Raw genomic sequence first — 23,751 nt, 5'->3', positions numbered from 1 at the left:
CTACCCAAGAAAAGAAAAGAAAAAAAGAAAAGGAAAGGAAAGGAAAGGAAAGGAAAGGAAAGGAAAGGAAAGGAAAGGAAAGGAAAGGAAACAAAGCATCAGAATGAGAACACTCTGAGCAGCTTGGATCTCAGGAGTTTGTAGAGGACTTGGAGCTCTGCAGGGGGAGAACCCACTGATGGTGTCTGTGGAGAAGAAACCCCAGGTAGCCACTGGCCCCACCCATGAGACCCTGAAACCCAGCATCACGCAGGGCCATGAGAGTGAGAAAAACCCATTTCATTTCCTGATTTTCTGGTTAAAAAAAATAGTTGTCACTCTTCATAAGTTTGATGTGTTCAGGCTGGTACTTGTGATGTAAAGGACTAAGTTCATGCCTTTCAAGGAACTGAGAACCCAAAAGAGAAGAAACATGTGAAGGAGGTACCATGCAAACCTGGGCTTGATCCTTCCCCACCTGGAGTGTCTGGGACTGATGGTGATGGGCTGGACCCCCATGCGGAGACAGCTGGTGCAGATGGACAGGCCCCGGGCCACCCTGTCCAGGTAAGAGACAGTCTAGGAAGTTTCTCAGGCCCATAGCTGCTATTGTCCTTGGCATTCCTTTGGAAAGAAGTGTTATGACATTTGTGAAAGCCAAATGGATGAGAATTTGGTGTATGGATTTCTCTGTCCCTGCAAACATGAGCAGGTAATTCGCAGAAACAGAGATGTTCCCCACAGTGCCCAGTCCAATCAGAAAGGAAGACTGTTCCCTTGACAAGGTTCAACTCCATTTAGTACATCTGAGGGAGAAAAATTTGAGCCAAGCAAATATTTTTTGAATAAACCAAGTGTAATGATGGTATATATCTGAAAAAATATTTTGTGTTGTGATTGGTCTCTGGAGTGAGACAGATAGTGTCCAAAAGACTTCATTCCTTTAATGTTGCACTTATTATGTGTTATTCTATATAGTCTTAAAAGCACTTATTATATGTTATTCTATATAATCTTAACGTCATCTTTGGGAATACAATTTAAAACTAAAATTTCAACCTAGATTTTAGTACACACTGACTACAATCCTCAAAAAAAATCAGCCCAGATTTTTAAAGTACCAAAACAACAAAACGAATCTACATGTTTAAATCCCTATATATCCCAGCTATAGTTTACTCACAGAATCGCTGAACTGAACTCAAAACTCCCCCAGAGCAGAACTTTCTCTGTGCTTTTCGTTTTGTATCATCATCCCGTTCCGAGACCATGATGCTTGTACTTAACCTGCCAGTCTTCCTCACACTCCAGAGTAAACAGCTGTACAATCCTGTAGCTTCAAATTCTGTAACATTTCTCACATTTAAGCATATTTACATGGTGCCTCTTTTTTTGTTCTATCTCTCATTTGGACTAGCGTAACAACTTTCAGGTTTGCTTTTGCTTCTGATATTTTTATATTCAAAACCTATACCTTAATAACTGTATACTTTACACTGATTCTGTAATTTCATTGCTTATAAATATTACGTGGTTTCTTTTGTTGTCTTCATTATTTCAACAGCATAACTTCTGGGGACATGATCCAAAAACTTAAACAAGATCAGCCAAAGATATGTAGGAGCAAGTCTCTTTCCTAAAAACCCGTCAGATAATCAACTGGCTGCATCCAGGATGGTGTCTAGAAGAACCCTGCTACAAGGATCTACAAGAGACTTAGGAGAGAGGTCTGACTTCACTGAGTGAGCTCAGAGCATTTGAGGGTCACCTGGATCAGGTGCAGAAGTTTTGAGATTTATCAAGGCGAATCCGCAGAAGGGGTTAACTAGCTGTTTTGTGGTCATGAGGTGAAAACAGTTTATTAATTAAATATCCCCAATACTGTCTGTGTGCAGCAAACTAGATTGGGGCATCAGTGGTCTGAAAAGAGATCCCTCAGGTAGTGTCAGGATGGCATTTTACACCTGTTGCTTCCCCCCAGGGGAGAGTGTTTCAGCTAACCTTGCAGCTGGCCGCACACCAGTGCCATTTCTCCAGCATGCCTATCAATAGAGTTGTTGTGGTCTCTATCAGTCCCAGCTGATTTCATCACTCAGACCTGGGTAGGATTTTACTCTCTCACATCTAAGAGATCCAGTGTCACTTTCTACCACAATTTTAGTCAAATGTGGACAATTTAGCCAGAATAAACTAAGTCAGTCTGGTTGATCAAATCCAGGGGATTAGCACATTTTGTAAACTTGGAATGCCTTCCTGTAAGCCTGGTCTTTTCATCATCAGTTTTAAATCAGGAAACAGGCACAGTGCATGAGTTAGCTGCCCATTGACACATTCAGGAGTAAAAGAATGAAAAATTCATTTGGTGCACATCATGAGACTTATCCTCTTTTTTTTTGAGAATTTTCTATAGAATTCAAATGATTTTAAGCTTCCTTCATCACCCACTGGAGATGTGTAGACATGTTTTGGAAGCTCGATCATCCTGTTGCCTGTTTTTCCCCCAACAATGTTTTCTCAAGGCCAGGACCCTGCCTTTAAAATGTGATCATCAAGGAAAACCAGTTTCTGTACGAGGAGAGGAGTCTCAGGTGCTTGGTCACCTTCTTCTCATTCCTCTGTCATTAAGTTATGAGGAATTTATTTATTTATACTTTGATAAAGGCAATTAGCAATGCAGAGAATCAGCCAAATCCCCAGTTGGATTCAGGTTGGACTCTGTGTGATAAGTGGTGTGGTGAAGGCTTCTTACGTGACCACCAGTTAGGGTTCATGTTGGGGACATGTATGTCCCAGCTTGTTTCTGAAGGACCCTAGTTAGCAAGACAGACTCCATATTGCTGCTTGACCCACCTGCCTGCCCTTTAGATGAACTCAGAAGGAGGAAGCTTAAAAACCTCCTCCCCTTAGAAAGTCTCTTTAGAAATAACAATTAATGAACTATTGTTTTACAAATGTTCTAACGGCAGGACGTTCCGCTTCTGTACCTTTTGCTTGCTTTGCTAGTTCTATCTAGAGGGGCCTAGGAACTGTTGGCCTCAAAGGTGTATAAAACATGCTTGTCTCCCCCCCCCCCCCCGAGTCGGGGCTTGAGTCCAATGCTCAGCTCGGGTCCCAGCCAGTAATAAACTCTTGTGTGGATTTAATATCGGTCTCTGGTTGGTTCTCTCTCGCTGGATCTAACAGTTTCCACTGAGAAAAAAGATTTCTCTTTTTTCTTATTTTTTCAGTGTTTTTAATGGATATATTATGGCATGCATCACATTCTGTTTTAAGGAGGAAATTCTCTTTTTCTTCTTTTACATTTTTTCTTAGAGCTTAATAGTTATACAGAATACTGGATTTAATTTTGGCATATCCATACATGCATATAACATAATGTGGTCATTTCTCACCCACTTCACCTTTTCCTCTGTTCTTCACCTTGATTCCCTTTCTCTTCTCTTTTAGTTTCTCCACTACTCATCCACTGTCTAAGATCTATGTATGAGAAAAAACATAAGATACTTCTTTCTCTTTTGGAGTCTGGCTTCTATGCTTTACCTGATTACCACTTTCTTTCAAATGACATGACATTCTTCTTCTTATTGAGTAAATCTTTCCCTATTTTCTAATATACCATATGTATTTATCCATTCACCAGTTAATAAGCACTTAGGCTGTTTCAGTAGCTTAGTTATTATGAATCACAGTGCAATAAAGCATGCAGTTATCTGGATAGTGTGATAAATGTAAGTTCTGCTTTTGGTATATACTGAGGAGCACAGCTGGGGCAAGTGGTAGCTCTACTTTTATTTTATTGAGGAACCTCTGTATTGAGCTCCATAGTATCTCTGCTAATTCACATTCCCACGTACAGTGCAAAAGGTAGGGCACTCAATGGAGCTCAAACCCTGAACTTTTCTTCTAGGATCTTGAAACTTTCAAATCTTATATTTAGGGCTTTGGCCCTCTTTGAGTTGTTTTTTGTACAAGGTGAAATATAGGAGTCTAATTTTAATCCACTACATGTGTATCTCCAGTTTTGGCACCACCATTTGTTAAAATGTATTGTCTTTCTCCAATATGCATCATTGTTGAGAATCAGATAGCTGTGGTGAGTTTGTTCTGTGTCCTCTATTGAATTCATTAGCTTACTTTTTTTAATGTCATTACCATGCTGGTTTTATTACTATGACTTTGCAGTATATTTTTCTGCATGTTTGTTTTGTTTCTTTATTTTTTCTTTTAGAGTTTTTTTTTTTTTGTACCAGGGATCAAACTCAAGACCTTGTGCTTGTGAAGTAGGCACAGTGCTGCTGAGCTAAATCCTCAGCTGCAGTATATTTTTTAGTTGTTTTTTTTGGGGGGGGGTACCAGGGATTGAACTCAGGTTCTTGCACTTGTGCAGCAGGCAGTGAAACCACTGAGCTAAATCCCCGGCCCTGGCGTATATTTTTTTAATTGGTGTTTTGATAGCTTTAGGATTGCTCTGGTTGTTTTTGATTGCTTTGGATTTTCTGAGACTTTTGTGTTTCTATGTGAATTTTAAGACTTTTTTTCTAATTCTGTAGAGAATACCATTAGAATTTTGGTGGGGATTACCTTGAATCTGTACATTGCTCACAGCACTAGGGCCATTTTGCAATATTCTGCCAATTCTTGAATAACATGTAGTATCTTCTTTAATCTCTTTCACTGTTTTATAATATGTATTGCAGATGTCTTTAACATCTTTGGTTATGTTTTTAAAAGCTCTTGTGAATAGAATTCTTGTCCTCATTTTATTCTAAGTGAGTTTATTATTGATATATAGAAAACATTGAATTTTGTATGCTGATTTTGAATCGTGCCTCATTGCTGAATTTTTCTATCAGATCTAAAAGTCATCTGATGAAAATTTTAGAATCATTTAAGTAAGGGATCATATTACAAATTGAGATAATTTAACTTCTTCCTTACCTGTTTGTGATGCCTTTCATTATTTTTCCTGCCTAATTGCTCTGGGTAAATTTTTCTTTTTTTTTTTCTTTTAGTTCTTTTATTGGTACATTTTAGGTATACAATTCATTTACATTTATCATTGGGTGTTTGTACCTGTACATGATATATCTTGGTTCTTATTTTTTTTTCCCCATTAACTGTGCACCCTTCACCCCCTCCACCCTTCCCTATTTACATAGATTTCATTTCCATTTTTTTTCTTTTCTCATAGTTTTTCCTTTCCCTCTTTTCTTTTCCCCTTCCCCTCCCTTCACTCCTTCGTTTTGGGACCTTTTTTCCTATTTCAAATTATCAATAATTCATTTTAATCATTTTAACCCAGGTTTACACTATCAGTTTCTCACACTAGTGAAACTATTCGGTATTTACATTTCTGTCCTATTTATTTCACTTAAGAGTATGGCCTCGATATGCATCCATTTAGCTATAAATGACTCTAGTTTTTCATTCTTTAAGGCTGAGTAGTACTCCATTTTATAAAAAAAACACATTTTCTTTATCCAATTTCCAGTTGATGGGCACTTGGGCTGCTTCCAAGCTTTAGCTATTACAAACTGTGCCACTATGAACATGGGTGCACATATATCACTGTGGTATGATTCTTTTAATTCTTTGGGGAAGATACCCGGCAGGGGAATAGCTGGGTCAAATGGGACCTCTAGTCCTAGTTCTCTGAGGTGTCTCCATACTGACTTCTACAGTGGTTGCACCAGTCTGCACTCCCACCAGCAATGGAGAAGGGTTCCTTTCTCCCCACAACCCCTCCAGCATTTGTTATTTGTTGATTTCTTGATAGCAGCCATTCTTTCTGGGGTGAGGTGGAATCTCAGTGTTGTTTTCATCTGCATCTCTTGAATGACCAATGATGCTGAACATTTTTTCATATATTTGTTTGCTGCTTTTACTTCCTTGTCTGAGAAATGTCTGTTCATTTCAGATGCCCATTTTTGAATTGGGTCTTTCAATTTGGGGGGTCTGATTTTTTTCAATTCTTTATATATTCTAGATAGTATTCCTTTGTCTGAGGTGCAGCTGATAAAAATTTCTTCCCACATTGTAGGTTGTCTGCTGGCTCTGTTGGTCGTTTCTTTTGCAGTGCAGAAGCTTTTTAATAAGATGAGATCCCAGTTGTTGATTCTTTCTGCTAGTTCCCGTGCTGCTGAAGTTTTGTTCATGAAGTCTTTTCCTATGCCAATGTCTTCAAGAGTTCTACCTAATTTATCTTCCAGCAAGTTTAGTGTTTCTGTCTTAATATTTATATCTTTAATCCACTTTGATCTTAGTTTAGTGCATGGTGATAAGTATGGGTCTAGTTTCAATCTCTGACAGGTTGAAATCCAGTTTTTCCAACACCATTTATTAAATAGGCTATCTTTCCTCCAATGATGGTGGTTAGCTCCTTTGTCAAAGATGAGGTGGTGAGCATGTCTGGAGTTGTTTTTGCATCTTCTAATCTATTCCACTGATCCTCAGGTCTGTTCCTTTGCCAGTACCATGCTGATTTTATCACAGTAAGTTTGTAGTATAGTTTCAAGTTGGGGATTGTGATATCTCCAGCCATGTCTCTGTTGCTTAGAATTGCTTTAGCTATTCTAGGTCTCTTATGGTTCCAAATGAATTTTTGGATTGTTTTCTCTAGTTCCGTGAAGTATATTGTTGGAATTTCAATTAACATTGCATTGAATTTATATAGTAGTTTTGGAAGTATGGTTATTTTCACTATATTGGTTCTTCCTACCCAGGAGCAAGGGAAGTCTTTCCATTTTCTTGTATCCTCTTCAATCTCTTTTTTCAGAGTGCTGTAGTTTTCAGTGTAGAGGTCTTTTGCTTCCTTTGTTAGATGGATTCCTAGATATTTCATTGTTTTGGATGCTATTGTAAAAGGAATTGTTTCCCTAATTTCTCTCTCAGTGAGTCTGTTATTTGTGTACAAAAAGGCTGTTGCTTTTTGAGTGTTGACCTTGTATCCACCTACTCTACTGAATCTGCCAATTAAGTCTAGAAGTCTTTTGGTGGAGTTATTTGGGTCTTCTATGTAAAGTATCATATCATCAGCAAATAATGACAGTTTAACTTTTTTTCCTATCTTTATTCCTTTTATTTCTTTCTGTTTTCAAATAGCTGTGGCTAATGTTTCCAGAACTATATTGAAAAGGAGTGGTGATATTGGGCATCCTTGTCTTGTTCCTGACTTTAGCGTGAAAGTTTTCAGTTTTTGACCATTTAGTATGATGTTGGCTGTTGGTTTTTCATAGATAGCCTTAATCAGGTTAAGATAAAGACCTTCTATTCCAATTTTCTGTAGGGTTTTTATCATGAATGGGTCCTGGATTTTGTCGAATGCTTTTTCTGCATCTATTGAGATGATCATATGGTTTTTGTCCTTGACTCTGTTAATATGGTGTATTACATTTATTGATTTATGAATGTTGAACCATCCTTGCATCCCTGGGATAAATCCAACTTGGTCAGGGTGTATAATCTTCTCGATGACCCTCTGTATTCTGTTTGCCAGTATCTTGTTGAGGATTTTTGCATCTATGCTCATTAGGGAGATTGGCCTGTAGTTCTCTTTTGGGGTTGGGTCTTTCTCTGGTTTTGGAATCAAAGTAACACTTGCTTCCAGGAATGAATTTGGAAGTATTGCTTCCCTTTCAATTTCCTTGATGAGTTTAAAGTGTAATGGTGTTAGTTCTTCTTTAAATGTCTTGTAAAATTCAGCAGTGAAGCCATCAGGACCTGGGCTTTTGTTGGTAAATATTTTATTACATTCTCAATTTCACTCATTGTAATTGGAGTGTTTAGAATTTCTATATCTTCTTCTTTTAACTTTGGCAATTTGTATGTATCTAGGAATCTGCCCATTTCTTCTGTGTTTTCCATTTTATTGGAGTAGAGGTTCTTGAAGTAGGTATTGATGATCCTCTGGATTTCTGTTGGATCTGTTGTGAATTCACCTTTTTCATTAATTGCATGTTTTTGTGCCCTTTCTTTCCTTTTTTTGATAAGGTTGGCTAAAGGTTTATCGATTTTATTTATTCTTTCAAAAACCAACTCTTTGATTCATTGATTTTTTGTATTGTTCTCTTAGTCTCCATTGCATTGATTTCTGCCCTAATCTTTATAATTTCCTCTCTCGTACAAGCTTTGGATTCGTTATGCTCTTCTTTTTCTAGGAGCTTGAGGCTCTGCATTAGGTTATTTATCTGAGTTTTCTCTGTTTTCCTAATATGGGCATTCACTGCTATGAATTTCCCATGTAGAACTGCTTTCATTGTGTCCCATAGATTCCTGTATGTTGTACTGGCATTTTCATTTACTTGTAGAAACTGTTTAATTTCTTCTTTAATTACTTCTGTGACCCATTGGTTATTCAAGAGGGTGTTACTCAGTTTGCATGTGTTTGTTGGGGTTTTGCAGTTTCTTATGTTATCGATCTCCAATTTTATTCCACTATGGTCTGATAATATACAGGGGGTAACTTTAATTCTTTTACATTTACTTAGATATGTCCTATGAACTAGCATGTGGTCTATTCTGGAGAATGACCTGTGTGCAGCCAAAAAGAATGTGTATTCCAATTTTGTGGGGTGGAACACTCTGTAAACATCTATTAAGTCCATTTGTTTAATAGCTCGGTTCAGTTCTAGAATTTTCTTGTTAACTTTTTGTCTAGATGATCTGTCTATTTGTGATAGCGGGGTATTGAGGTCCCCCACTACAACTGTGTTAGTGTTTATTTGGTTTTTCATGTCTATTAGTATTGTTTTGTATAGTCGGGGGCATTTATATTTGGTGCATATATATTTAGGATTGTCATCTCTTCCTCTTGGATTGTTCCCTTCACAAGGATGTAGTGACCATCTTTGTCTCTCTTAATTAGTTTTGCTTTGAAATCTACTTTGTCTGCAAATAAGATTGCTACCCCTGCTTTCTTCTGGGTTTCTGTGGTGTGGAGAACCTTTTTCCATCCTTTTACTTTCAGTCTATGAGTTTCTTTTTGAGTTAGGTGTGTTTCTTGTATACAGCATATTGTTGCATTTTCCTTTTTAATCCATTCTGCCAGTCTATTTCTTTTGATTGGTGAATTGAGGCCATTAACATTGATGGTTATAATTGATAGATATTGATTTGTTTTTGTTGTGATGTTTTACTTTTGTTGGCTCTTTTATTTCTTATTTTTCCCCCTTTCCCTTTAGTGTCTTACCTTGCCTGGTGGCTTCCCTCTGTTGGGCCTCATGGAATTGTGACCTTCATTGCTTTTTTCTAGGATATTTTTTAGAATTGCTTGTAGTGCTGGTTTGGTGTTCATGAAATTTCTCAGGTGTTCTTTGTCATGGAAGTATCTAATTTCCCCATCGATTTTGAAAGATAATTTTGCAGGATACAACAGTCTAGGCTAAAAGCTATTTTCTTTTAGGGCTTGAAATACTTCACTCCAGGGTCTCCTTGATTTGAGGGTTTGTGTTGAGAAGTCTGCTGTGATTCTGATGGGCTTACCTTTGTAGGTGATTTGTTTCTTTTCTCTAACTGCTTGTAGGATTTTATTTTTCTGTTGGGTTTCTGGGATCTCGACTATTATATGTCTAGATTTAGATTTTTTTTTTTGATCATGGCTAGTTGGAGTTCTATATGCCTCATTTATCTGTATGTCCAATTCTCTACCTCTGTCTGGGAAGTTTTCCACTATTACTTCTGTGAACAGTTTTTTTAATGTCAATTGTGCTTTCTCCTGTTTTTTCATGGACTCCTATCAGTCTTATGTTATTCTTCTTTGCATCATCTAGCAGTTGTTGGATTGATTTCTCATCGTCCCTTACTATTTTTAAGAAATCTCTATTTTCATGGTCTCTAACTGCGATCCTGTCTTCTATATCTGATATTCTATCTTTAGATTCCCTTAATCTGCTGTGGATACTTTCAGTGGAGTTTTTGATCTCCTGAATATCTGTTTGAATCTGTTTCATGGATTCCATTTCTTTCTTATGTTGGGCAATCATGGTTTCCATTTCTTTCTTATGCTGGGTATTCATGGCTTCCAGCATGTTTCTGAGCTCATCTATTTTTTTTATCTGTTTCTGTTCTAGATCCTCTAATCATATCTTTCACTCTGCTCACCATCTCTGCAGATATCTGGGAGATTATTTCTGCTTTGAATTTTTCTAGAGCCTCATTCATCTGTTTTGTTACTTCCTGTGCTATCAGTTCAGGGTGTCCAGGTGGTTGATTATCAGACTTTTGCACCTCATTTCCCCCAGAAATTGCCATTTGTGGGGTGGAAGTCTGGGTTTGTGACTTGGTTAAATGCCTTCTCATTTTCGTTTTTGGTACTGTCCCTGGTTTAGTTCCTGGGTTGATATTATGAAGTTGTTTATTGTAAGTATCTTTGTTGATCTATTTAAAACCCTTAAGGAATGATTCCTTCTCAGAGGTATCTACCGGATATAGCTGTTCTTTAGGTTTTGAGTCTATAATGACTCTGAGGCTATCTCATTTTCATTATACCAGGAAGGAAAACTGTTTAGATCAATCACGACACGTTAGCCCAAGTCATACAATCAGCAATGCCATAGCATCAAATACCCCTTAAAGAATGACAATTTGTGGTAGTTATTAATCTATCACCTTTAGCTGTGTGACTTAAATCAAGATCGAGGACCAACCCAACATATAGTGAATAAATTCTTCAATATATAACAACTTTACCCTTTGGGATGGGGAGTTAGAAGGAGTTGGGGAGGGAGGGACAGATGGGAAGAAGGATAGGGGAAGGTTAGCAGTGTGGCCAGAGAACACAGGTGAGAAGGAAAAAGAAAATGATAGGAAAATAAAGAAGAACTCTGACTGAGGACCAAAACAGGGACAAAAAGGGAAGATGAACAATGTGGGAGAGCAAGAGAGTGAGTGTAAGAGAGATAGAAAGGAAAGAGAAAAGAAAGAAGAAAAGAAAAGGAAAAAAAGGAGAGAAAAACAAATATTTGCAAAGAGTAGGGAAAAAAATTAAAGATAAGAGGAGCAAAAGAAAAGAAAAGAGAAAAAAAACCCAAAATAATAAAACTAATTTTGGGAATAAAAAATAATCATGCAGATGAAGGGCCTCTCAGGCTATGTCTGCTGTCACAATAGACAACGTGGGTTGCAGTGTGCAGATATAAGTCAGTGGGTCTCAGCAAGCCAGTCACAGACCCATGAGATTCAGGCAGATTTCTGGCTGCAAGTCCCAAGTTGAGCTCCCTGTCCTCCCGTAGGGTTGAACTCTGCAGAGCTGTATTGCAGCCAGCTGCCCTTCCCCTGAAGATAGTCCCGGTCCTGATGGGAGGTGAGGATGACTCCAACTTACCCAGTACAGTGGCCTGGTGGTCCAATGTCCTCTGCGTCTTTGTAGTGTGGAACCAGGTGGCTGTACAGAGAAGAGGCCAGAGGAGCGGGGAGGGGGGGGGGGTCCAGTGGGTTGCTGCCAGGGCGCGGGCTGATTCGGCGCATTCTGGGCAACTGCTCTGGCTAAATTTCAATGAATGTATTGAAGAGTGGTGAGAGAAGAGAACTTTCTTTGTTCTTGATTTTAGTAGATATGTTTTCAAAATGTTCCTACTCAGGATGATGTTGTCTGTGAGCAAGTCATATATACCCTGTAGTATTTTGAGGCAAGGTCCTTATATAACTTTTTTTTCAGGGCCTTTATCCTGAAAGAATGTTGAATTTTGTCAAAGACTTTTTCTGAATCACTTGAGGTATCATATGAATTTAACTTTGATTCTATTTATTACTGTATTATATTTATTCATTTGCCTATGTTAAACCATAATGGGGTTGATCATGGTGTCTAATCTTTTTAATGTGCTGTTGAATACTATTTGTAAAAATTTCATTGAGCAATTTAGCATTTATTCTCATCAAGAATGTTGACATCAGGGCTGGGGATTTAGCTCAGTGGTTCCGGTGCCTGCCTTGCAAGCGCAAGGTCCCAAGTTCAATCCCCGGTACCAAAAAAAGAATGTTGACATGTAGTTTTCTTTCTTTTTGAGTCTCCTTCTGGTTTCTGTAATATGATATTTGCTTGTTTTGGAAATATTCCTTCCCTTTCTATTACAGTTGAGACACATTGGTGTTAGTTTTTTATTAAAAGTCTGGTAAATTCGGCAGCTTTTTAGTCCAATCTTGGGATTTTATTCGTCTGTAGATTTTTATAGTGCTTCAATCACACTGATTCCTATTGATCTACTCAGGTTTTCTATAATCTCCTGATTCTATTTTGTTAGGTTATATGTGTGCAGAAATTCATGCTTTACTTGTAAATATTCACTGCATTGGAATGTAACTTTTCAGAACATTTCTTTTTTATTTTTTAGAATTTATATTGGTACATGTTTGCAATAAATATTGAATACATTCATAATGCAGTTTTGAAATGTACTGTGTACATATCACATCTTAATTCTTTTACTTTCCCTTCATCTCTATAACCTCCTTGTTTATTGTCATTTCTCATCAGCCCTGAACACAAGGATTTGTCAGTCGAGTGTTCTTATCTCCTTTCTTCCTCTGACCCACTAGGGTCCTCTGATCCCCTGGTGGGTAGGGGGTAGCTCCCACCATGGATGGGCCCTCACCCAGCAGGGGAGCTCTCCTTCACACCCAAGCCACTCCACAGGAACCTGTGGAGTAGTCTATTTGAGCTTCTATATGGCCACACCTTTCTGCTTGGGTCCCATCTCAGCCCAGAGGCTAACCCCATTAGACTATCTTCCTGTACTACAAGCATTCCAAAAAGAGATACAATGCAGTACCAAGCTTCTCCTGCTTTTTCCTAACACCCAGCCTCATGAGGATGGCCTGGCTAACAAATGGGTTTTAGGGGAGGTTTCCGGGTAGGCGTGCCACAGCTCTCAGCACAGAAGAGACTTCCAGGTCAGCATGCCACAGCTCCCAGGCAGGAAGAGGCTTCCAGGTTGGTGTGCCATAGCTCCCAGCCTGGAGGAGGCTTCCAGGTACACGTGCCACAGGTCCCAGCCCAGAGGAGACTTCTGGGTCAGCATGCCACAGCTCCCAGCCAGGAGAAGGCTTCCGGATAGGTGTGCCACAGTTCTCAGCACAGAGGAGGCCTCCAGGTCAGTGTGCCACTGCTCCCAGCCCAAAGGAGACTTCCAGGTCAGTCTGCCACAGCTCCCTGCCAGGAGGAGGCTTTTGAGTAGGTGTGCCTTCCCAGCATGGAAGAGGCTTCCGGTAGGCATGCCTTGGCTCCCAGGCTGGAGGAGGCTTCCAAGTAGGCATGCCACAGCTCCCAGCACAGAGGAGGTGAGCCGCACACTCCCCCCTGCCCCATCAAAATGAGAAGACAGGTAAACAAGCCTCAGAACCAGACTTCCAGATAACCTACAGCAACCCCAAAAAGAAATGAGATGGAACATTCTGATACTCAACTAACTGGACTCCCTGAACTAGCAACAAAAGAGGATCTGGAAAAAATGAAATCAGAAATAATTACTCAGATAACAGCAAAGATTGTGCCCATAGTGCAAGACATGATTAATAAATCTAGAGAGCATACAGACAAAAAATAGAGGAGCTGAGGAACATGATGGAATGCCAACATAGGAAACAAATTGAATCCATAAAACAGATGCAAAGAGATTTCCAGGAGATTAAAAACTCCATTAAAAGTCTATGCAGCAGAATGAGCCAATGTGAAGACAGAATTTCTGATATAGAAGATAAGATTGCAATTAGTGATCAGGAAGGGAAAAAATTCTTTAAAATTGTAAAAGACCACGAGAAATCAATCCAGCAGCTGCTAGATGATGCAAAGAAAATAACATAAGACTGATTGGGCTCAATGAAGAAACAGGAGAGAGTGCAGATGACATAAAAAATCTCTTCACAGAAGTGATGGCAGATAACTTCCCAAGCAGGGGAAAAGAATTTGACATACAGATAAGCAAGGCATATAGGAATCCAACTAGCCTTGATCAAAAAAAATCTACACATAGGCATATAATTGTTAAGATTCCAGAAACCCAACAGAAGAACAAAACTCTACAAGCAGTTAGAGAAAAGAAACAAATCACATACAAAGGAAAGCCCATCAGAATCACACCAGACTTCTCAACACAAACCATCAAGGCAAGAAGAGCTTAGAGTGACATATTCTAAGCCCTAAAAGAAAACAGCCTCCAACCCAGATTGATGTACCCTGCAAAACTATCTTTCAGAATTGATGGAGAAATAAGATACTTTCATGACAAAGAGCACCTTAGGAACTTCATGAATACCAAACCAGCACTCCAAAGAATTTTACAAAATATCCTAGGAACAGACATTGAGGATCACAACCCCAGGAAGCAAAGCAAAATGAACCCATCTGGCATGACAAGAAATTAAATGTAAAGGGGGAGAACCCAACAAAAAGAAAAAGTCATGGCAATGACAAGTCAATACGTTTCAGTTATAACCATCAATATTAATGGTCTCAATTCACCAATCAAAAGAAACAGACTGGCAGAATGGGTCAAGAAGCAAAATCCAACAATATGCTGCATACAAGAAACACACTTCATTCAAAAGGAAACTCATAGACTGAAAGTTAAAGGGTGGAAAACAATACTGCATGTGACAGGAACCCGAAAAAAAGCAGGAGTAGCTATCCTTTTGGCAGATCAAGTAGATTTCAAACCAACACTAATTAAGAGAGATGAAGAAGGACACTACATCCTTGTAAAGGGAAGAATCCAAGAGGAAGAGATGACAATCATAAATATCTATGCACCAAACACTAGTGCACCCAACTATATAAAACAAATACTAACAGACATGAAAAGTCATATATGCACTAATACAATTGTAGTGGGGGACCTCAACACCCCACTGTCACAAATAGATACATCAACTAGACTAAAAATAAGTAATGAAATACTAGAACTCAATTGAACTCCTGAACAAATGAACTTAACAGATGTTTACAGAGTCTTCCACCCCACAAAATCAGAATACACATTCTTCTCAGCTGCACATGGGTCATTCTCCAAAATAGACCACATACTCACACATAGAACATGTTTAAGTAAGTGCAAAGGAACTGAAGTTATCCCCTGTATATTATCAGACCATAGTGAGATGAAATTGGAGATCCATAGCAAAAGAAACTCAAAAAATTTCATAAACACGTGGAAATTGAACCACACACTTCTGAATAACCAATGGGTCACAGAGGAAATTAAAGAAGAAATCAGACAGCTCCTTCAATTAAATGACAATGACAATACAACATCTCGGAATCTATGGGACACAATGAAAGCAGTCTTACGGGGGAAATTCATAGCAGTGAATATGCATATTAGGAAAACAGAACGAGCTCAATTAAACAACCTGATGCTGAACCTCAAGCTTCTAGAAAAAGAAGAGCAGGACAACCCCAAAGCTCATAAAAGGGAAGAAATTATAAAGATCAGAGGAGAAATCAATGCAATGGAGACTAAGAGAACGATGCAAAAAATCAATGAAGCCAAGAGTTGGTTCTTTGAAAGAATCAACAAAATTGATAAACCTTTAGTTAACCTTGTCAGAAAAAGGAAAGAAAAGGCCCAAATCCATGCAATTAGGAATGAAAAGGGTGAAACTACAACAGACCCAGCAGAAATCCGGATGATCATCAATACCTACTTCCAGAACCTATACGCCAATAAGATGGACAACACAGAAGAAATGGACAGATTCCTAGACACATATGAATTACCAAAGTTGAATGAAGAAGACCTAAAAATTCTGAACAACCCAATATCAACCAATGAAATTGAAAATGTAATTAAAAACTTATCAACTAAGAAAAGCCCAGGCCCTGATGGCTTCACTGCTGAATTCTACAAGACATTTAGAGAGGAACTGCTGCCACTACTGTTTAAACTCTTCAATGAAATTGAAAGGGAAGCAATACTCCCAAATTCATTCTTGGAAGCAAGCATCACCTTGATCCCCAAAGCAGAGAAAGACCCAACCGAAAAAGAGAACTATAGGCCAATCTCACTAATGAACATAGATGCAAAAATCCTTAATAAGATAATGGCAAACAGAATGCAGAAGATCATCAAGAAGATCATACACCCTGATCAAGTGGGATTCATCCCAGGGATGCAGGGATGGTTCAATATATGAAAATCAATTAATGTAATACACTATATCAATAGAGCCAAGGACAAAAACCATATGATTATCTCCATAAATGCAGAAAAAGCATTTGACAAAATCCAACATGCATTTATGATAAAAACCCTACAAAAAGTTGGAATAGATGTTCTCTACCTCAAACTGATAGAAGCCCTCTATGAAAAACCAACAGACAATATCATACTAAATGGTCAAAAACTGAAATCCTTCACATTCAAATCAGGAACAAGACAAGGATGTCCACTATCACCACTCTTGTTCAATATAGTTCTGGAAACATTAGCCACAGCAATTAGACAAGAAAAAGAAATAAAGGGAATAAAGATAGGAAACGAAGTAGTCAAATTGTCATTATTTGCAGATGACATGATACTCTATATAGAAGATCCCAAGAACTCCACCAAAAGTCTGGGAGACTTAATAACCAAATTCAGGCAAGTAGCTGGTTACAAGGTCAACACACAAAAATCAGTAGCTTTCCTCTACACAAATGACAGACTCACTGAGAGAGAAATAGGGCAAATAATTCCTTTCACAATAGCATCCAAAAAACTGAAATACCTAGGAATCATCCTAACGAAAGAAATCAAAGACCTCTTCTCTGAAAACTATGGCACTCTGAAAAGAGAGATTGAAGACGATATCAGAAAATGGACAGACATCCCCTGCTCCTGGGTAGGAAGGATTAATATAGTGAAAATGGCCATACTTCCAAAACTGCTGTGTAGATTTAATGCAATTCCAATTGAGAGCCCAGCAGCATACTTCATAGACCTCAAGAAAACAATCCAAAAATTCATTTGGAACAAGAAGAGACCCAGAATAGCAAAAGCAATTCTAGGTAACAGAGACATGGCAGGGGGTATCACAATCCCCAACCTGCAACTATACTACAAAGCTACTGTGATAAAAACAGCATGGGACTGGCAAAGAAACAGACTTGAGGACCAGTGGAACAGATTAGAAGACGCAGAAACAATGTCAGACACACACAGCCATCTCATCTTCGAAGGAGCCAAACACCCTCACTGGAGGAAAGATAGCCTCTTTAATAAATGGTGCTGGAAAAACTGGGCTTCAACTTGCCAAAGACTAAAACTAGACCTGTATCTCTCACCATGCACTAAACTAAAATCAAAATGGATTAAAGATCTAAATATTAAAGTAGAAACTCTGAACCAGTTGGAACAGAGGTTAGGTAGAACCCTTGAAGACATCAGTGTAGGAAAAGATTTTATGAACAAAACCTCAGTTGCCTGTGAACTAGCACAAACAATCAACAAATGGGATCTCTTCTTATTAAAAAGCTTCTGCACAGCAAGAGAAACCACCAGCAGTGTGAAGAGACAACCCATAATGTGGGAAAAAATCTTCACCTGCTCTTCCTCAGACAAAGGTCTACTATCTCAAATCTATAAAGAACTTAAAAGGATCACACCTTCCAAATTTAAAGACCCAATCCAAAAATGGGCATCTGAAATGAACAGACATTTCTCACACAAAGAAGTAGAAATAGCAAATAAATACATGAAAAAATGTTCAACATCACTGGTCATTCGAGAGATGCAAATGAAAACAACACTGAGATTCCACTTCACTCCAGAAAGAATGGCTGCTATCATGAAATCAACCAATAACAAATGCTGGCGGGGCTGTGGGGAAAGAGGAACCCTGCTCCACTGCTGGTGGGAGTGTAGACTGGTGCAAGCACTGTGGAAATCAGTATGGAGATACCTCAAAGAACTAGGACTGGAAATCCCATTTGACCCCGCTATTCCACTGCTGGGGATCTTCCCCAAAGAATTAAAAGAATCATACCACAGTGATATATGTGCACCCATGTTCATAGCAGCACTGTTTGTAATAGCTAAAACTTGGAAACAGCCCAAATGCCCATCAACTGGAGACTGGATAAAGAAAATGTGTTTTTTTTATAAAATGGAGTACTACTCAGCCATAAAAAATGAGAAATTGGAGACATTTATAGTTAAGTGGATGCACATTGAGGCAATACTCTTAAGTGAAATAAATAGGACACAGATGTGTAAATCCCGAATAGTTTCTCTGGTGTGAGAAACTGAAAGTGTAAATAAGGACTATATGTATAATAGGTCATGTGAAATAGGAAGAAAAGGGGCAAAGGGGAAGGAAGTGGGAGGGCTAAGGGAAAGGATAGAAGGGAATGGGATTAATATGAGAAAATGGAAAAACAGGAACAAAATTTTTGTAAATAGGGAGGGCTGGAGGGGTTGAAGGGAGGGCTGGGCAAGGGTGAAAAACAACCAAGAGAGACTATGTAAAGGTGCAAATTTCCAATGATGAATGTCATTATATTGTATACCTAAAATGTACCAATGATTACAATGAATAATCAATAATGTAAAATAGGAAGAAAAGGTCCAAAGGGGTAGGGGTAGTGGGAGGCACAGGGGAAAGGAAAGAAGGGAAAGGAAAAAATGATGAGAAATGGACAAAATGGAAATAAAGTCTTTGTAAATAGGGAAGGGTGGAGGGGGTGAAGGGAGGGCTAGGAATGGGGAAAAAATAAGAACCAAGATGCATTATGTAAAGGTACAATTCCCAATGAGAAATGTAATTGTGTTGTATACCTACAATGTACTAATAAAAGAATTTAATTAAAAGAAAAAAAGAATTTTTAAATCAAATTTATTCCAGGTTTTATAAATGAGTGTGGAGGTGTTCTTTTTATATCATATTTTAGTCTTCATGTGAGACAGATATTTCCTCTTAAATAAATGTTTCGAAGAATTCACCAGCAAATTCTCTTGATTTTGGAATTTTATTTTTATATTTTGCATCAGTGTTTGTATTTATATGTTTAATTTATTTGGTGACTATAAGATTTTGATTTTATAATCCCTCTTTTAGTATTTTGGTGAAAATTATGTTATTAAAATAATTAATTCATCTGATCTCCTATTTAAAATGTATTTTGAATTATGTTCTTTGCAAGCTCTTTTAGTATTTTGAATGTCATACACAGTTCTTGATGTATGGTACAATTTTCTAAATTGAAATTATTGAATATTTCAGTAAGCAATTCATTTGAATGTTCCTAAAGATCTAAATTACTTTTCAGTAAAAAAGAAAAGTTCTCTAATTTTGTCAGGGGCCCAATTTGGCTTTTGCACTATGACTCATATTTTTTCTCTTAGAAGCATGTCATTCACATTTTCCTTTCTTTATGTAAATAATACCAGATGTGTAAATGCTCATGCCCCTTCCTTTTTCGCTTAATGATACCTCGTGAAAATCTAAGTTAGCACATTGAGAACTTCACATTGTTTTTCAGTCTGCATGGCACTCTACTGCTTGATGTATCCTAGTGTATTCAAGCAGGCTTCTTAGTAATATACATGTATGTTGTTACCATTCTTTGAAGTTACAAACTATGCTGAGGTGCACATCGGGACATTGAACATTTTTTTCAAACAAATGACTATAAGATTTATTTCCCCCAAAAATCACTGAGTAAAACTGTGTACATATTCTTAATATTATTACCAAGTTCCCAACTACAATGCTTAGCTGATGGTGATGTCCCCTGTGATGTACAGACCCCTTCATCCCTAGAATATCCTCCCCGACAACAGCATGTTGTTTGCAGGGAAATTTTGCCAGTTAGTCTAGGAAAATAAATAATTCACCATAATTTTATTGGATAGTTCACAAACAAACAAGCTTCATAAATCGAACTCATTTCAGGACCAGGGTGGTCCCCCTTTCTGTTGTCACAGTCCCTTCCTCCTTCAGATGTGTGTGCCCCCTTGGCCCTAACACCCAGGTGAATACCTGTGTGCGTTCCACAGATGCAATTCAATGACTGTAGCATCTTGACTATTATTCTTGTTTATTTGGAATAAATTATAGATTGTGGTTGAAGCAGGCAACACATTTTTTAGGTGACTTATTATGTCATCCCAGGAAAAACTAGGGCAATTTCCACCGTGGATTTCAAATGCTTCTTTTGTGTTCACAAAACTCTTGCCAGTTAAGAGACACTGCAACATAGCTGCAGGAAGCTGTTCAGGTAAATGTTACCTGAAAGACCCTGAGCATTGGGCAAATGAACCACATGCTCATCTTCTGTTCCTTGTAACACTGGCCAAACAGTGGAACATGCTAGCTCCTGAGATCATTGCTTATATAATTAAATTTGTGAAACCCATTCCTGTAATGACTGTGTGTGGGGCAGAGCCCTGTGGAGTGCAGCTGGCTGCCAGCAGACAACGTGAGTACCTTCTGGGAGCCTGCAGTCCAGCCCGTATACCTCTGCCCTCCTAGTGGATTTTTTGTCCAACCCACTATCATCAGATCTTGTGTATGATCTTCTGTCCATCCTGTTCACAAAAAGAGCAGACTTCATTGAGCATCCTTTACAGGGGGAAAGGCAGGTGGAATGCAGACTTTTGACGATTTAGCCCGAAGACTGGCTGATTTCATGGAGTGCCTGCATCACTCTCACAGATCGGTCAGTGGTGCAGTGAACCCCACCGGTCATGAGGGCGAGAACCTGCTCGAGAGCAGCTGGCAGCACGGACTCCCACAGGTCCATTCTCAAGAGATGCAGATGCGCTCATCTGCTCAGATCTTTTTACCTCCCCTGAGCACGCTAGCAAATATTTCTTGACTATCAATCTGTAACCTCTTCCTTAAACCCTAATATAGGTCTGTTTTGTTGCCATTTTACATAACAGAAAATAAACCCAATGGCCCTCATCCATTGTGCTCCAGCCAACAATCCCTGAAGTCCACATAGAATGCCCAGAGCTGTTCAAAGTCGAAATTACAACCAGTAGAAGGGTGAGCTGCAGAAAATCCTAGGGATGCAGAGAGAGGGAGTGAGAGATGTACACAGAGTCTGTGAGAGATGTGAGTCACGGCCAGCCGGAGTGACCCCCTGCTCCAAGACAGCAAGGATGTGTGACAGACGGACCCAGACAGACACAGAAAGCAATAGGCAGAAGGTGGATCCTCTACGTTCAATTCTTGATTCAGCTAATACCTGGGTTGAAATAAGATAATTGGAAAGAGTGTCTCATGCTAAACCACAAAATCTCTCTGTAAAAGTAAAGGCGAAAACCGATGTTCTTATTGAAAAACACTAAACCAGACTATGATAGGTGTCAAAAGATATTTATTATAGATACTATAAGAAAAAAATCCCTGTTTATATCCTAACATATACAAGCCAGTACATACATGTTCTCCATTTAAAGTATAACTCATCTTCAAGTAGTAAGACTTGACTACAAGATCAAACATAGTTCACCCTGAAGTCACCTGGAGAGTTGGCTGGCCATTTGTGTTAATGTATCACTTTTATCAATAAATGAATTTCTCAAATCTCAATGACAGGGGATGGTTTTGCAACTTGGAGTAAGTCCCAGGAAGCTGAGACTCTCCACCCACAGAAACTGGAGGATGTGGGATGAGGTGCCTTGATGATTCAATTGGGAAAGAGGACTCCAGGGCCTTCAGAGAAACAATTCTGGGGCAAAGAACTTGCAAGAGCATTACCTAGCTTTCAAAGACTTTCATATCTCTCGAAGGGGCAAGGAGAAAATTTACATCTCTGGACTTCTAAAGAAATACCCTAAGGAAAGGGAGGATCAATCCCCATTTTGCACCGGAGGAAGTCAGACGTCTCCTTCTTGTGCACCCTTGCAAGCGGCACTGGGCAACTGACTCAAAGGCTGTGTCTGGGTTTCTGCCTTCAAAATGGTGAATGAAAATTAAAAAGGCTTCTCTTCCATTTACGTCTCACTTTTTAGTGTCCATTATGTGTCGAGTCCACTTCCAGGAAAATGGGATATAATTCTGATAGGACAGAATTAGTGTGTTTGATGCCATGTGTTGCTTAATAGTCCTAGAATAAACCAGGCACTTAATGGCAAAACTGTGAACTGCCAGTGTGCACAGAAAGAGGAAGGTGACTTCCCCTGGCCAGGGACTTCAGGAAAGGGAAGACAGGACTGAAGAATGGTCACAGAAAATTGGCTGATTGTTCACTTTCTCACTGCAACCCTTCTATTAAAATAATTAAGTCTGAATTGAGCTGCAATAACTTCTGAGCCAAACACAGTAATTGTGGAGGGACTAGGAAAGTTGTACATCAGGGACTGAGATTCATAGAGGGTTTCCTTTACCCTGACAGCATGACAGCTGTAGAACTTGAAGTCTTGGTGACAGTCTATGATATGCAAATGCTCTGCAATCCTGCAGGTACAAATGGGACCTAAGGAGCCGAACCTTGCCAGAAGGACCAACCCGGAGTTTGTCTGCGTCAGAGCTGGCAACGTGAGGAGAGCCGACACGTCTTTCATTTACTCATATGTGCCCTGAAAATTTTCCTGAGAAGCTTAATATTTGCTTTTGCCTTTGACTAATTGAAATGATCTGTGAGGCTCAGGACCTTGATTCATCTTTTGGTTTTGAAAAGGTATGTACCTGGGCCAGAAAGCTGAAGGAGACCGGTCCTAGCAGATATCCCTCTAGAAGCCCCTCAGCACCCAGGTCCTGTGTTTGGGATCTGATGCCATGGGAAGTGGCTGCGAAGTCTTAGCATATGATTACCTCTTTGCTCTCTTTCAAGAATCAGAATGATACAGGAGCTTTTCAGGTCTCTAAGAAAAACTCTTTTTTGAGTGCATATTTTCCCTGGAATCATGACTGTCGCAATGATTAGCATTCATAAAATTTTTTCACCTCATTTTTTGTGGCACTTCTGTGTTTTACACAAGGGTCACCTCTGTCTGTACCCACTGAGTTGTTAGTTCCTCAAGAGTGTGTGTGTGTATATGTGTGTGTGTGTGTGTGTGTCTTGGAGGTTTTGTTTCGTATCCATGTTTAAAACTCTTCCTGATCTAATATATAACATATTATATGTGTAAGTCAACTTTGTGCATTTTATGACAGTTTGACGAAGGCATCTATTAAAAGTAATGATGACTAAAACTTATAGTCTAGAAAATTCTTAGTATTTTTACTAGGTTATGTGTTAGTATAATTTGATGTACTTCACTGTAAATCTGTCTTAGTATTATGTAACAGAGTGCACTGACTTCACTTTTAGTTGAGAAATCTGGGCTGAGAAGGATGTGATTACCTGTCTAACTCATTAGGTGTCAGATCTAGGTGGGGCATTATACATCACATGAATGCAAAACATGTCCTTTAATACAGTTTCCAATAATGACTCAAAAATAACCTGAGACTGTTCACCTCTCCATCCCCTGATATTGTTCATACAGTCTAGTTAAAAAGAAATTCAAGTGATGTAGTAGGTGTCTCAGGAGTTGCTCTCAAATCTGATTCAGAGCTCTGGAACCTTTGAGAGATGAAGAGGACCAGACTAATGGAAAAACATAGACAAAAATAAGAAAAGCCCGAAAATATTTGATAAGGACATCAGGGTACTGAAGAATGTTCTAGACATTCATTTTTTATGAATTCTAGGTATCTGACAAAATTTGAATCAATTCTTATTCCAAACCTATTAATACTGCTATTCCTATTATTATGGCCTGTAGTTTATTTCACTATAGGCTGTGCATATCAAGTTATGTGCTTTGTTTATTGTGTCGGTATAGATTTTAGTCTCCTCATTTAACA

General features: G+C 38.7%; 1 pseudogene; it reads right to left on the bottom strand.

Moving 5' to 3' along the window:
- On the bottom strand, positions 1-20,692 carry LOC101723221 (vomeronasal type-1 receptor 3-like; annotated as a pseudogene).
- Between the last annotated feature and the right edge of the window lie 3,059 nt (positions 20,693-23,751).

Source organism: Heterocephalus glaber, unplaced genomic scaffold (assembly GCF_053883595.1).
Source record: "Heterocephalus glaber isolate CG9 unplaced genomic scaffold, H.glaber_assembly_v1.0 deba00001472, whole genome shotgun sequence".
Classification (NCBI taxonomy): Eukaryota; Metazoa; Chordata; class Mammalia; order Rodentia; family Bathyergidae; genus Heterocephalus; species Heterocephalus glaber.
The sequence above is the reverse complement of the archived record's forward strand: the minus strand, read 5'-3'. Positions and strand labels throughout refer to the sequence as shown.